This window comes from Hylobates moloch, unplaced genomic scaffold (genome assembly GCF_009828535.3).
Source record: "Hylobates moloch isolate HMO894 unplaced genomic scaffold, HMol_V3 SCAFFOLD_14, whole genome shotgun sequence".
NCBI lineage: Eukaryota > Metazoa > Chordata > Mammalia > Primates > Hylobatidae > Hylobates > Hylobates moloch.
The window spans coordinates 69,320,432-69,331,976 of record NW_026652289.1 but is presented as its reverse complement, the minus strand read 5'-3'; the positions used below and the strand labels follow the sequence as shown (position 1 = coordinate 69,331,976).

The window sequence follows — 11,545 nt, the reverse complement described above, 5'->3', positions numbered from 1 at the left end:
TGAGCACTATGCAGACAGGGCTGTAACACTGTTGTACACACTGTATATGCCTTTCCTCAGGTAATTCAACCCTTTCAGTAACTTTAAGAGATACTACTACATCTTTGCTCCATTTTACACATGACGGAACTGAGACACAGAGAAATTCAGTAAATTTTCTTAGGTCACACAGTTAATGAATGCTGGAATTAAGATTCAGATCCAGGTCTACCTGACTCCAGAATAGAGCTCCTAACTGCTATTCTGTAATGCCTCAAAAGAGCCAGCAATGTGGATGGCTGCCCAGAGCGGTTGGGACTTAAGGCTATGACTGGAGAAGCTTGAGGGAATAGACCACGTCCTGTCTTTCTAAGACCATGGTCTCAAAGGTAGAGCCTGCATGTTAGGGCTCTGCAGCAGAGCTCTCACTCCTAGTTGCACACTGGAATCACCTGAGGAGCTTTACGATGATGCCGATGCCTAGGCCATACTTGCTGATGTAATTGGTCTGCGGTGCTGCTGGGCATTGGGACGGTGTTCCAATCTCCCAGGTGATTCTAATGTGCAGCCGTGGTTGCCAACCTCTGCTCTAGCTGTTCAAACATCAAAGACTATACGGTGCATCTGTGGATCTTGTTGAACTGCAGAATCTGATGCAGGTGGTCTGGGCTGGGGCTTCTAACAAGCTCCAGGAGATTCCAAGTAAAAGGGCGATCCCAAGTGGAAGCTTTGCTGCTCACAGTGGCGGACCTGTAGCATCCGCCTCACCTGGGAGCTGTCAGAAACTCAGACTGTTAGGCTCCCCCCAAGACCTGCGGAATCCAAAAGTGAGTATTGATGAGAGCCCAGGTGATTTGGAGGCACGTTAAAGCCTGAGAGGCACTGTGAGCCCAGCACATGATTAGAGAGGAGTGAGTAGGTTAGTGAGGGGATTGAACACGGACGTGTCTGAGCAGAGATGAGAGGAACTGGACATGGTTAGCTCGGAGAAGACAGGAAGGAACAGAGGAGCTATGCCCAAGTGCCTTAACCCTGGAAGGGCTGCGCCGAGGAAGAGGGAGGGGACTGACTGTGCGATTCCAAGGGCAGGACAGGAAGGTAAGGAGGACTCATTTCGGTGCCCGGGAGCTGTGGTGGGGTCTCCCTGGGGCTGCAGGAGCTGCACTTCCTGCCTAGTCAGAAAGGACAGACTCCACTAATGATGGCAGAGGGGATTCGAGCGTTGTGAGGATTCAATGACACGTATGCTCCCTCATGACTGAAATTCTGAGGGTATAAGGCTGCAGGGGGAGGATGCTGGGGCCACTGGAGATGCCGTCAGTGGCTGTGGAGCTGGGGTGAGATGAGATGCAGCTGAACTTGGGTTTGAGGTCAGGAAAAGTGTCTAGAATTGAAACCCATAAAAACTGAATGTTGAGACACCCACAGAGGAGAGTCAAATACCTTACACAAACGCGCACAGGAGGAGTCTCTGGACACCCTGAAGTTCGGTAAAGGTGACCCCAAAGACCCCCTCAGCCATTGTGCTGCTGATACCTAAGGTAATGACTGAGCAGAACACCTTTGGGGCATAATGCGTGAGAAAGGAGAAGTCAGGAGGCCAAGGACTGGGTGGGGTATTCATCCCACACGGGCAGAGGAAGTCAGGTGGCCTGGTGTTGGTCCTTCAGACAGAAACTGGAACTGAAATGGTGAACTGTGGCACCAGGGCTTCCTTGGGTGGAAGGACTAGAGTCAAGTTATTTCAAGCAATGCAGGATCGTTATGAGGGAACGTTGAGGAGAGGTCTGGGCCCCAGGTGGCTCCACAGATGTCAGTGGCCTGGCTTAATTTTTCTTTTTTTTAAAAAAATACAGGCGGGGCGCGGTGGCTCACGCTTGTAATCCCAGCACTTTGGGAGGCTGAGGTGGGCGGATCACGAGGTCAGGAGATCGAGACCACGGTGAAACCCCGTCTCTACTAAAAATACAAAAAATTAGCCGGGCGTGGTGGCGGGTGCCTGTAGTCCCAGCTACTCGGAGAGGCTGAGGCAGGAGAATGGCATGAACCCGGGAGGCGGAGCTTGCAGTGAGCCGAGATTGCGCCACTGCACTCCAGCCTGGGCGACAGAGTGAGACTCCGTCTCAAAAAAAAAAAAAAAAAAAAACAAAAAAAACAAGGTCTTGCTTTGTTGCCCAGACTGATCTCAAATTCCTGGCCTCAAGTATCCTCCCTCCTCGGGCCTCCCAAAGTGCTGGGATAACAGGCATGAGCTGCTGTGCCTGGGCAACAGCCTGGCTTTCTAAATCCTTCTTCCCTTTGTCTTTGGTGTGACTCAGTTTCTCTATGTGGCTCTCTGGTCTCTCCCAATTGGTTCCCCACCCTCTTTCCAGCATACACAGCCCTGGGAGGTGGCTGGGAGAGAGTAGAGAGTAGGGGAGTCGGCAAAGGCCCCCCACAGCAGTGTGTTGAAATCCTCTTTGTACAGGGAAAGATGACCTAATTCCTAGCTCTCCTAAACTAGACAGAGACCTTGGGCAAGTCACATTCTTTAAACCCAGAGGAATCGCCTGCATATTAAACACCCAGGACAATTGTTCTCTTCCACAAAGGAATTTCCTCTTTATTTTTCTTGAAACGTGGTGCGCTCTTGGGAAACCATGCACTTTATTGGGTGGAGAGAGAAATTCAGAGAACTTTTACCAAGTTTCCAGGCACCTGTGTCCTCATGAGAGCTCAGCCAAGCCTGGGCCTCTTCCTGGAGCTTTCTCTCCCCTCTTGCTATGGAGGCTCATCAGGGCTTTCTCCTTGGCTGGGGGTATATTTGGGTGAGGGCAGGGCACTGAGGGGTGTGTGGGGGGGGGCAGGGATGCAGTTCACCTTCCTTAAAAACAAATGAATGGAGTCATGGAGTAGGTTTCACTAACCTTGTTCATGGACTCAGAAGTTTTGGACTTCCTCAGGCAGTACCTTTGGACTGACAGGCAAGTCAGAAAGCACAGCAGTCAAGTGTGCTGGAGAGACAGTGGGGTGCCCGCATGGGCCCTTGGTCGACTCGTATGGAGCAGGGCAAAGGGAACCAACATGAATTGAGTGAGTCCCCATTATAAACTGGACTGTGTTCCTCACTTCATAATTTCATTGACTCCTCATAAAACCCTCAACTGAAGGCCGGGCACGGTGGCTCACGCCTGTAATCCCAGCACTTTGGGTGGCCAACATGGGCGGATCACCTGAGGTGAGGAGTTCGAGACCAGGCTGGCCAACATAGTGAAACCCCTGTCTCTACTAAAAATACAAAAAATCAGCCGAGTGTGGTGGCACATGCCTGTAATCCCAGCTACTCAGGAGGCTGAGGCAAGAGAATTGCTTGAACCTGGGAGGCGGAGGTTGCAATGAGGTTGTCTCTCATGCGATTGCACTCCAGCCTGGGCATCACAGTGAGACTCTATCTCAAAAACAAAACCCTCAATTGAGAGATGAGTAACTGTGGCTCACAGAGGAGTGACTTGCCCAGGGTTACCCACCCAGTGGGTGGCAGTGCTGGGGTGCCTGTGGCCCTCTTCCATTCTATACCAGTTCTTCTTAGAGACTTGGGCCACCTGTTGGGCGCTGCCTGTACAGGTGCCCTAACTGCCGGGACATGTGGAAACACTCACTTTCAGGCCAGAAAAAAGGGCTATTGTTCTCCAGGGTCCCCTGGCTCTAGACCATTTTTTAAGCGGATTATGATAATCCCAGGAAGGCAGTCATTGGTTTAGCTAATTTCCGGTCACCTCTGGAACTAGCCTTGCAGCTAATTTATCTTGGAGGGCTCACGAGGAAGTGACTGTGCCCAGAGCTGTGTGTTCGGTGCACAGCTGAAAAGTAATGGGGTGATAGTTCTACACCTGCTGCTTGAATGTTTTCCGGCCAACAGTTGCTGTTGCCCTGCTCAAGGGATGCCCTTTTTTATGCCCTGCTCAGGGGATGCCCTTTTATTTTTCTTATGTTCATTGCAACACTCTTCATGCCTTTGCTTATATTTTAGAGAGGGCTAGGGGAGGGGTGGCTGTGTCCTCAGGCACCAGTCATAGCGCCTTCCTGAGCAGAAGTAAGTTGTAAAAGATTCCAAACAGGCATGCTTTCGACATGCCCTCCTTCTGGATGAAAGTTCTAGGGCAACCCCTAGAGAGTGGAAGTTCTGAGGCCATCCCCAGAAGGTGGAAGTTCTGAGGCCATGTCCTAGAGGCGAAAGTTCCGTGGCAGGTATGGCTTGGTGGTCTGCCCATTGACTGTCAGCTCTCAAAGAGAGATCTGTTTTAGAGCACCAGGTTAGAGAACTTGCTCTGTAGGAAATGTTTGGTGAGGCGGGAGGTGAAAGGTTATATTTGCATTTCTGAAGGGCTAGGTATGGAGCCAGGGACGCAAAAGAAGAGAGAAAAAAAAAACACCTCTTAGATAAATTGGGGTATTGGTTACAGTTCCCCCACCCCAAGTTCCCTCCCATTTCTATGGGATCTAGGTGCCATATTCATTCTGGCTGCTTTCTGCTGAAAGGAGGGTGTAGTCATTGGACCTCAGAATGGAAATGATCTACTTGGAGTTGGGAATATTCACAAATACGTGGACTTACAGATGATACTGGTTGGAGCATTATGGTGTGAGGTTTAGAACAGGGGTCCCCAGCCCTCGGGTCGCAGACCAGTGCCAATCTGTGGGCTATTAGAAACCAGGCCGCACAGCAGGAAGTGAGCAGCAGGCTAGCAAGCATTACCTCCTGGGCTCTGCCTCCTGTCAGATCAGCTGCAACATTAGATTCTCATAGGAGCACAAAACCTATCGTGAACTGCACAACCAAGGGATTGAGGCTGTCCATTCCTTGTGAGAATCTAATGCCTGATCTGAGGTGGAACAGTTTCAACTCAAAACCATCCTCCCCTCCCTTTCACCCCATCCTGTGGAAAAATTATCTTCCATGAAACCGGTCCCTGGTTCCAAAATTGTTGCGGACTGCTGGTCTAGGTCTCTGAAAGAGCTTGCCTTGTTTTCCCATATAGAGGATACGACAGCAGTAAGCTCCACAATGGAGGGATATGCCCATCCTTGCAATTGGGGCCACTGTTACAAGTAGCTTTGCCACCAGAATGGTCCTGTCTTGAATCAGGTTGCTAACCATTGGTCTAGCGAAATTGTGGGGTCAGACATAGCTTGAATTTGTTTGTACATGTCTTGCAGGGCTATCGGAGGCATTTCCCAAATTCTTAGTTATCATGAAAGTTCCCCACTGACAATCATAACCAGATATCATGACAGGTTGGCCAAGTATATATGTTTAACAGGCTACAGAAGAAGCTATGAGTGCTCATGAAGGTGGTCATAGCCCTGTCCAGTTTTTGAAAATGGATCAGCTTAGTTAAATAGTAATAGCTGTGTCTCATTCAGGAGGTGGCATTGCATATGGGCTAGACTTTTGTCTGTGATGAGCCTCAGCACTCCAGGTCTATATGGTGTGGGATGGGTTTCTCTCACCTCTGCAAGCCACCAGTCAAGGTGAATTTGTTCCAGCCAGAGGGAGCTAGGGGTGCCTGCTGCCTAGAGGAGTAAAGCTGTAAGTGGCTGATAGTGTAAGTAAAGCTGATAGTGTGAAAGGAAAATATCTTGGGCCCTTTCAAGCTGGGAACTGCTCCAGGCAAGTCTGTCTTCCATTTTATTCGAAGTCATCCCTCTGCTCACTGAGAGCGATGCATATTCTGATTGCCTCCTTTGGAAAGGCTAATCAGAAACTCAAAAAATGCAGCCATTTGTCACAGGTACCTCAGACCTGGAAGCCCCCTCCCTGCCTTTCTGGATGGAACCAGTGTACTTCTTACATATATTGATTGATGTCTCACGTCTCCCTAAAATGCATAAGACCAAGCTGTGCCCAGACCATCTTGGGCACATATTGTCAGGACTTCCTGAGGCTGTGTCACAGGCCCGTGTCCTAAACTTTGGCAAATCTCCTGAAATAATTGAGACTTGTCTCATTTTTCTCGAATGACAGTAATTACAAGGGTGAAGTTGGAGATAGAAAGGAAAAGAAATCGGGGCCCATACACAAAGCCATACATTCATACAAACAAATGGTGCACTTCCAAACAAAATCCCTGGTGGAGGGGCTGGGTGAGAGCCTGTATCCTCCACCCCAGTTCCGAAATGGCTCCATGGACATCTGAGTCCCATCTGAGCAGTGCTGCTGTGGTGTTACAGGACAGAGCAGGAGCTTCACCATCTTGAACAAACACCACCCTTTTAAGTTCCCCTTGATTAAAAACCACCTAAATCCAGCCCCCAAAAGTCAACCTAATGGCTAATGCTAGCATGACCATAAACCACAAATGGCACCTCCGACCAGAAACATTCCAACCCCTAGATAAACCCCCCTCCAACCAGAAACATGCCAACTCTGCAATAAAACTTTCCTCCGCCCAGAACCATTCTGAACCTAAGACAAGCTCTTCCTCCCTTAGTCTGTAAGAGAGAACACTCCTGATCTAAATTGGCCAGAAGCCCCTCTCCAGTTTATTCTCCAAAATAAACCCGTCTTTGACTGTTGAGCCACTTTTTGTGTTTGTCTATTTTCTTTAACCCTGACTCTGTACATACAAACAAAAATGCTCAAATGATATTATTAGCAGCCAGGTCCTAAGCACGGAAGGGCTTCAGTGACACCCCAAAAGAGGCAGAGGGTGGTCGAGGGGCACTCCTGAGCAACTTAGTTCTGAAGTTTAATGGCTTTCTGTTTTTCTTTTTTTGAGTTCACTTGCTTTGTATCAGCAAAATGTTGAAGGCAGCAAACATCATGCAGGCAGGCAACAGGGAGTTGCCCCCAAAACAAAAACATTTTTGGCAGCTGCTGGGAAATTACCTAATGTTCCCATCTTGGGGTTCACTAGCCACCAGCAGCTGCTACTCCCAGGCAACCTCATACCTTGCCCAGTAGCTCAGGCACAGGCCTACCTGTAGTGCACAGTGCTTCCCTCTACAGGCCACCAACATCATAACTGAGAGGTGGGTTAGTTGTTCACATGCCAATTAACAAGAATGAGGCCTGATACAAAGCAAGTGAATTTATTGTGAAGCTATTATAGCTTGGGGAAGACATACAGATGTCCTGCTGTGTGGCTTCACCTGCGGAGCAGAAAACAGGCATTTTTATAAGGTAAGGGAAGAAATGAGCAAGGGCGGGCGTTCCCTGCTAGCTTGGTGTTTTAGCCATGGGGCAGTTGGCACTTTCCTAGGCAGAAGTAAGTTGTAAAAGTGGCCACTGCAGATACGCTTTCAAATGCCTGCCTGGAGGGTGGAAGTTCCCTGGCGAGCATGCTTTGGTTTGCAAATCTACCATTAGCTCTCCAGGAGAGATCTGTCTTGGAGCATAAAGTTAGAAGAACTTGCCCTGTAGGGAATGTCTAGTGAGACAGGAGGTGAAAGGTTATATTTGTACTTTTGAAGGGCTAATTAGGAAATAGGGAGCCAGAGAAACAAGATGGTGGGGGGGGGAAGGGGGGAGGTAATTAAATCATTGTGAACCATTGTGAAGTATCTGAGACAGATAGCAATTTAGAAAGTTTACTTTGCCAAGGTTAAGGATGCACTGTGACAGCCTCGGGAGATTCTAATGACAGGTGCCCAAGGTGGCCAGAATACAGCTTGCTTTTATACATTTTAGGGAGACATAATATGTCAGTAAATATGTGTAAGATCTACATTGGCTGGATCTGAAAGGGTCATAGGTAGATTTAAATTTTTTTCTGATTGGCAATTGGTTGAAACAGTTATCAGTAGAAAGGAATGTCTGGGTTCTGATGAGGGGTTGTGAAGACCTAAGTTTTATGCAGATGAGCCTCCAAGTAGCAGGCTTAGAGAGAATGGACCATAAATATTTCTCATCAGAATTAAGCTCCATGTTGGTGTTAATGCAGGAGGGGTATAATGAGGCATATCCTGCCCCCTCTTCCATCATGGCCTGAACTAGATTTCCAGGTTAACTCTAGAATGCCCTTGGCTGAGAGGAAGGGTCCATTCAAATGTTCGGAAGGGGGCAGCCTTAGAATTTGGTTTATACCACTCTAGAAAAATGGGGGTACTTGGCGACGGGGCATGGTGGCTAACGCCTATAATCCCAGCACTTTGGGAGGCTGAGGCAGGCGGATCACCTGAGGTCAGGAGTTCAAAACCAGCCTGGCCAACGTGGTAAAACCCTGTCTCTACTAACAATACAAAAATTAGCCAGGCATGGTGGTGGGTGCCTGTAATCCCAGCTACTTGGGAGGCTGAGGCGGGAGAATCGCTTGAACCCGGAAGGCAGAGGTTGCAGTGAGCCGAGATCGTGCCATTGCACTCCAGCCTGGGCAACAGGAGCAAAACTCCATCTCAAAAAAAAAAAAAAAAAAAGTGGGGGGTGCTTGGTTACACTCTGAAGTTCCTACAGTGACCCTACCAGGGTCCCTGTGATCTGTCTTGCCCCTCTACCATTTCCTCTTTCTCTTGGCACTTCTCCACTCCTCCTTGCTTTTTGCTCTGGGCAAGTTAACTTCTGTGCCGTTCTTCCAGCAAGCCAAACCATTCTCTACCCCAGTGCCTCTGCTCTTGCTGTTTCTTCAGATATCTACACTTCCCTGACCTTTCAGGTCATTACTCAAAAGTGACCTTCTCAGTGAGGACTTTCCTGACTCCATAAAAATTTCCTTCCTCTAGCACTCTCTTGCCTTTTCTTGCTTTATTTCCTGTAACACTTACCCATCTGATATACCATATAATTTTACTTATATATTGCCGTTTCATTCCCCTAGAATTTAAGCTCCTGAAGTAGGACATGTTGTTTGTTTATGTAGAAGAGTGCAATAAAAGGTGCTCAAAAATATCCATTGAATAAATAGATGAATGACTGGGGTCTCCAGGGCAATGACTTTAGGGCCCAGTTATGCAACATTAATGTATGAAGCCACAGTAGTAAAAACAATAGAGGAGGAAGAACGGAAGCATGCATACCCCTCCTAAGCGCGTTGACTTTAAAATAACAGCAGTGGCAATCACACAGTCCCAGCTGAGTTGCCTATGAGTTGCAAGTTTGCCTATGAGTTGCAAACTTGCCTATGAGTTGCAAGTTTGCATAGGATGTACCAGAGCAGCAGATGTCTGGGGCCTGGACCTCCTAGAATTGCTGACAGTAAATGGCTCTGGCAAAATGTGGTGGCTCATGCCCGTAATCCTAGCACTTTGGGAGGCCAAGGTGGGAAGATCGCTTGAGCCCAGGAGTTCAAGCCCAGCCTGGGCAATAAAATGAGACCCTATCTCTATAGAAAATAAAAAATTAGGCCAGGCGCAGTGGCTCACGCCTGTAATCCCAGCACTTTGGGAGGCCGAGGCAGGTGGATCATGAGGTCAGGAGATCGAGACCATCCTGGCTAACATGGTGAAACCCCGTCTTTACTAAAAATATAAAAAATTAGCCGGGCATGGTGGCAGGCGCCTGTAGTCCCAGCTACCTGGGAGGCTGAGGCAGGAGAATGGCATGAACCCGGGAGGTGGAGCTTGCAGTGAGCCGAGATCACGCCATTGTGCTCCAGCCTGGGGGACAGAGCGAGACTGTCTCAAAAAACAAATAATAAAAATAAAAATAAAAAATTAGCCAGGCCTGGTGGCATGTGCCTGAAGACCCAACTCTCCAGAGGCAGAGGCAGGAGCATAGTTTGAGCCCAGAAAGTTGAAGCTGCAGTGAGTTATGATCATCATGCCACTGTACTCCTCCCTGGGCAACAGAGCAAGACTGTCTTGAAATAAAAGGCTCTATGGAGATATGCCTATGGTTTCCCTTGAGGAATATTCTAAGAAGTTCTGTGACACCTGTCACTTTACCCATTCTAAAGACGTTGATTGTTGAGATAATCGTTCATTTTATCTAAAAAAAAAAAAATCTTTCTTGGGTTGGCATCAGGTCATGTATGTGTTTCAGTTTTGTTTTTTTTTTTTTTTTTTTTGAATCAGACCCTGAGATTTCTGTTACTCACAGTTTTAAGCTAGAAAATTTATAGTTGAATTTGTGGTCCACTTTCTTAACCCATTTATGCTGGAGGTTGCAACTTTTTGAATTGCAGACGTGTGAAAAATCAGACCTTGGTGATGACCTTGAGCAGTAGGATATAAACAACTCCCACATGCTTAGTGTTCCAATAATGGAACACGAGGCATACATGGGTTAAGGGAATAAGACTTCTTGGTATGTGTTTTTGTATTAGCCACATTTTTTATTCCGTTTTGTATTCTGTCCGTATTGATAAAAACTTCAGCCGAATTAAATTTAAAGAAGTTGAATTGATCAATGAACAATTTGCGAATCTAGCAGCCCCCAGAATCACAGCAGATTCACAGAGACCCCAGCGCCGCCACGTGGTGGAAGATTTATTGACAAAGAGAAATGGCGTACAGAAATGGGAAGTGAGGTACAGAATGGCTGGATTGGTTACAGTTCGGCGTATGCTTTATTCGAACACATTTTGAACCCTCAGCAGTGTATGAATGGTTGAAGTATGGCCGCTTCTTGTCATACTTGGATTGCGCAAGACGTAGCTGTTGTTACAGGCTCAGACTCCTAAGTTAGGTTTTCAATTTTGTCTGTTAAGCTAGGTTGCAGTTCATTCACAAGGACTCAAATACAGAAGTACGGTGCCCTTGGGCCATATTTAGTTTGCTTTAACACTTTTGTTCCTATGTTTCATCTTTCCTCTGGCTTTTGTTGCCTTAGTATATTTTATTTTATTATTTATGTATTTTTTTTACAGCCCAGAGGTCCTTTATTATTATTATTATTATTATTTAACACCTATTATGCCATGAATTCATAGGGAATAGGTTCCAGGAGCTCAGGCTCCTTCCCATTGGTTCTCACAAAGTGTGCTTTTCTGGGTGGAGCAGGCTGGCGCTTTAGTTGAACCCAGGTACCTTTCTCTTTGGCTTCTTTCTTTTTCTGATCATTTTCCTTCACGCATTTCAGGAAGCTATCTCGGCTCTTAGAGTGCTTAATGTGCTCAATACACACATTCTCTTGGCAAGAATCTTGCTCTTAACTTGTTTGTTTACCACAATGCCAACAGCATGCTGGGTAACATTGTAGACACTTCCAGTTTTGCCATGGTAGCACTTGTGGGGCATTCCTTTTTGAACAGTACCCATTCCCTTGATGTCTACAATATCACCTTTCTTATAGATTCGCCTATACTTGGCCAGAGGAACGACTCCATGTTTTCTAAAAGGACTAGAGAACATATATCGGGTGCCTCTCCTCTTTCCCTTTGTGTTGATCATTTTGGCAAATTACTGGAAGATGGCGGTTCCGGCCAAAAGGTGCCTTAGTATATTTTATGTATATTTTAGTTAAATCTTCTTTTTAGGTAAGCTTGGATGTAAGTAAATTAATTAACTGAATGAATACTAACTTGCTCAGACTCCAGAAATGGAAGATATCCAGAGGAAATAGTTTCCTTCCTTCTTCCCCCTTCCCTCTCTTATCACTTGAACCTGGGAGGTGGAGGTTGCAGTGAGCTAAGATCATGCCATTGCACTCTGC

General features: G+C 47.1%; 1 pseudogene; it reads right to left on the bottom strand.

Annotated features, from left to right (window-relative positions):
- Positions 1 to 9,369: 9,369 nt before the first annotated feature.
- LOC131381205 (large ribosomal subunit protein eL21-like) lies at positions 9,370 to 11,291 on the bottom strand (annotated as a pseudogene).
- Between the last annotated feature and the right edge of the window lie 254 nt (positions 11,292 to 11,545).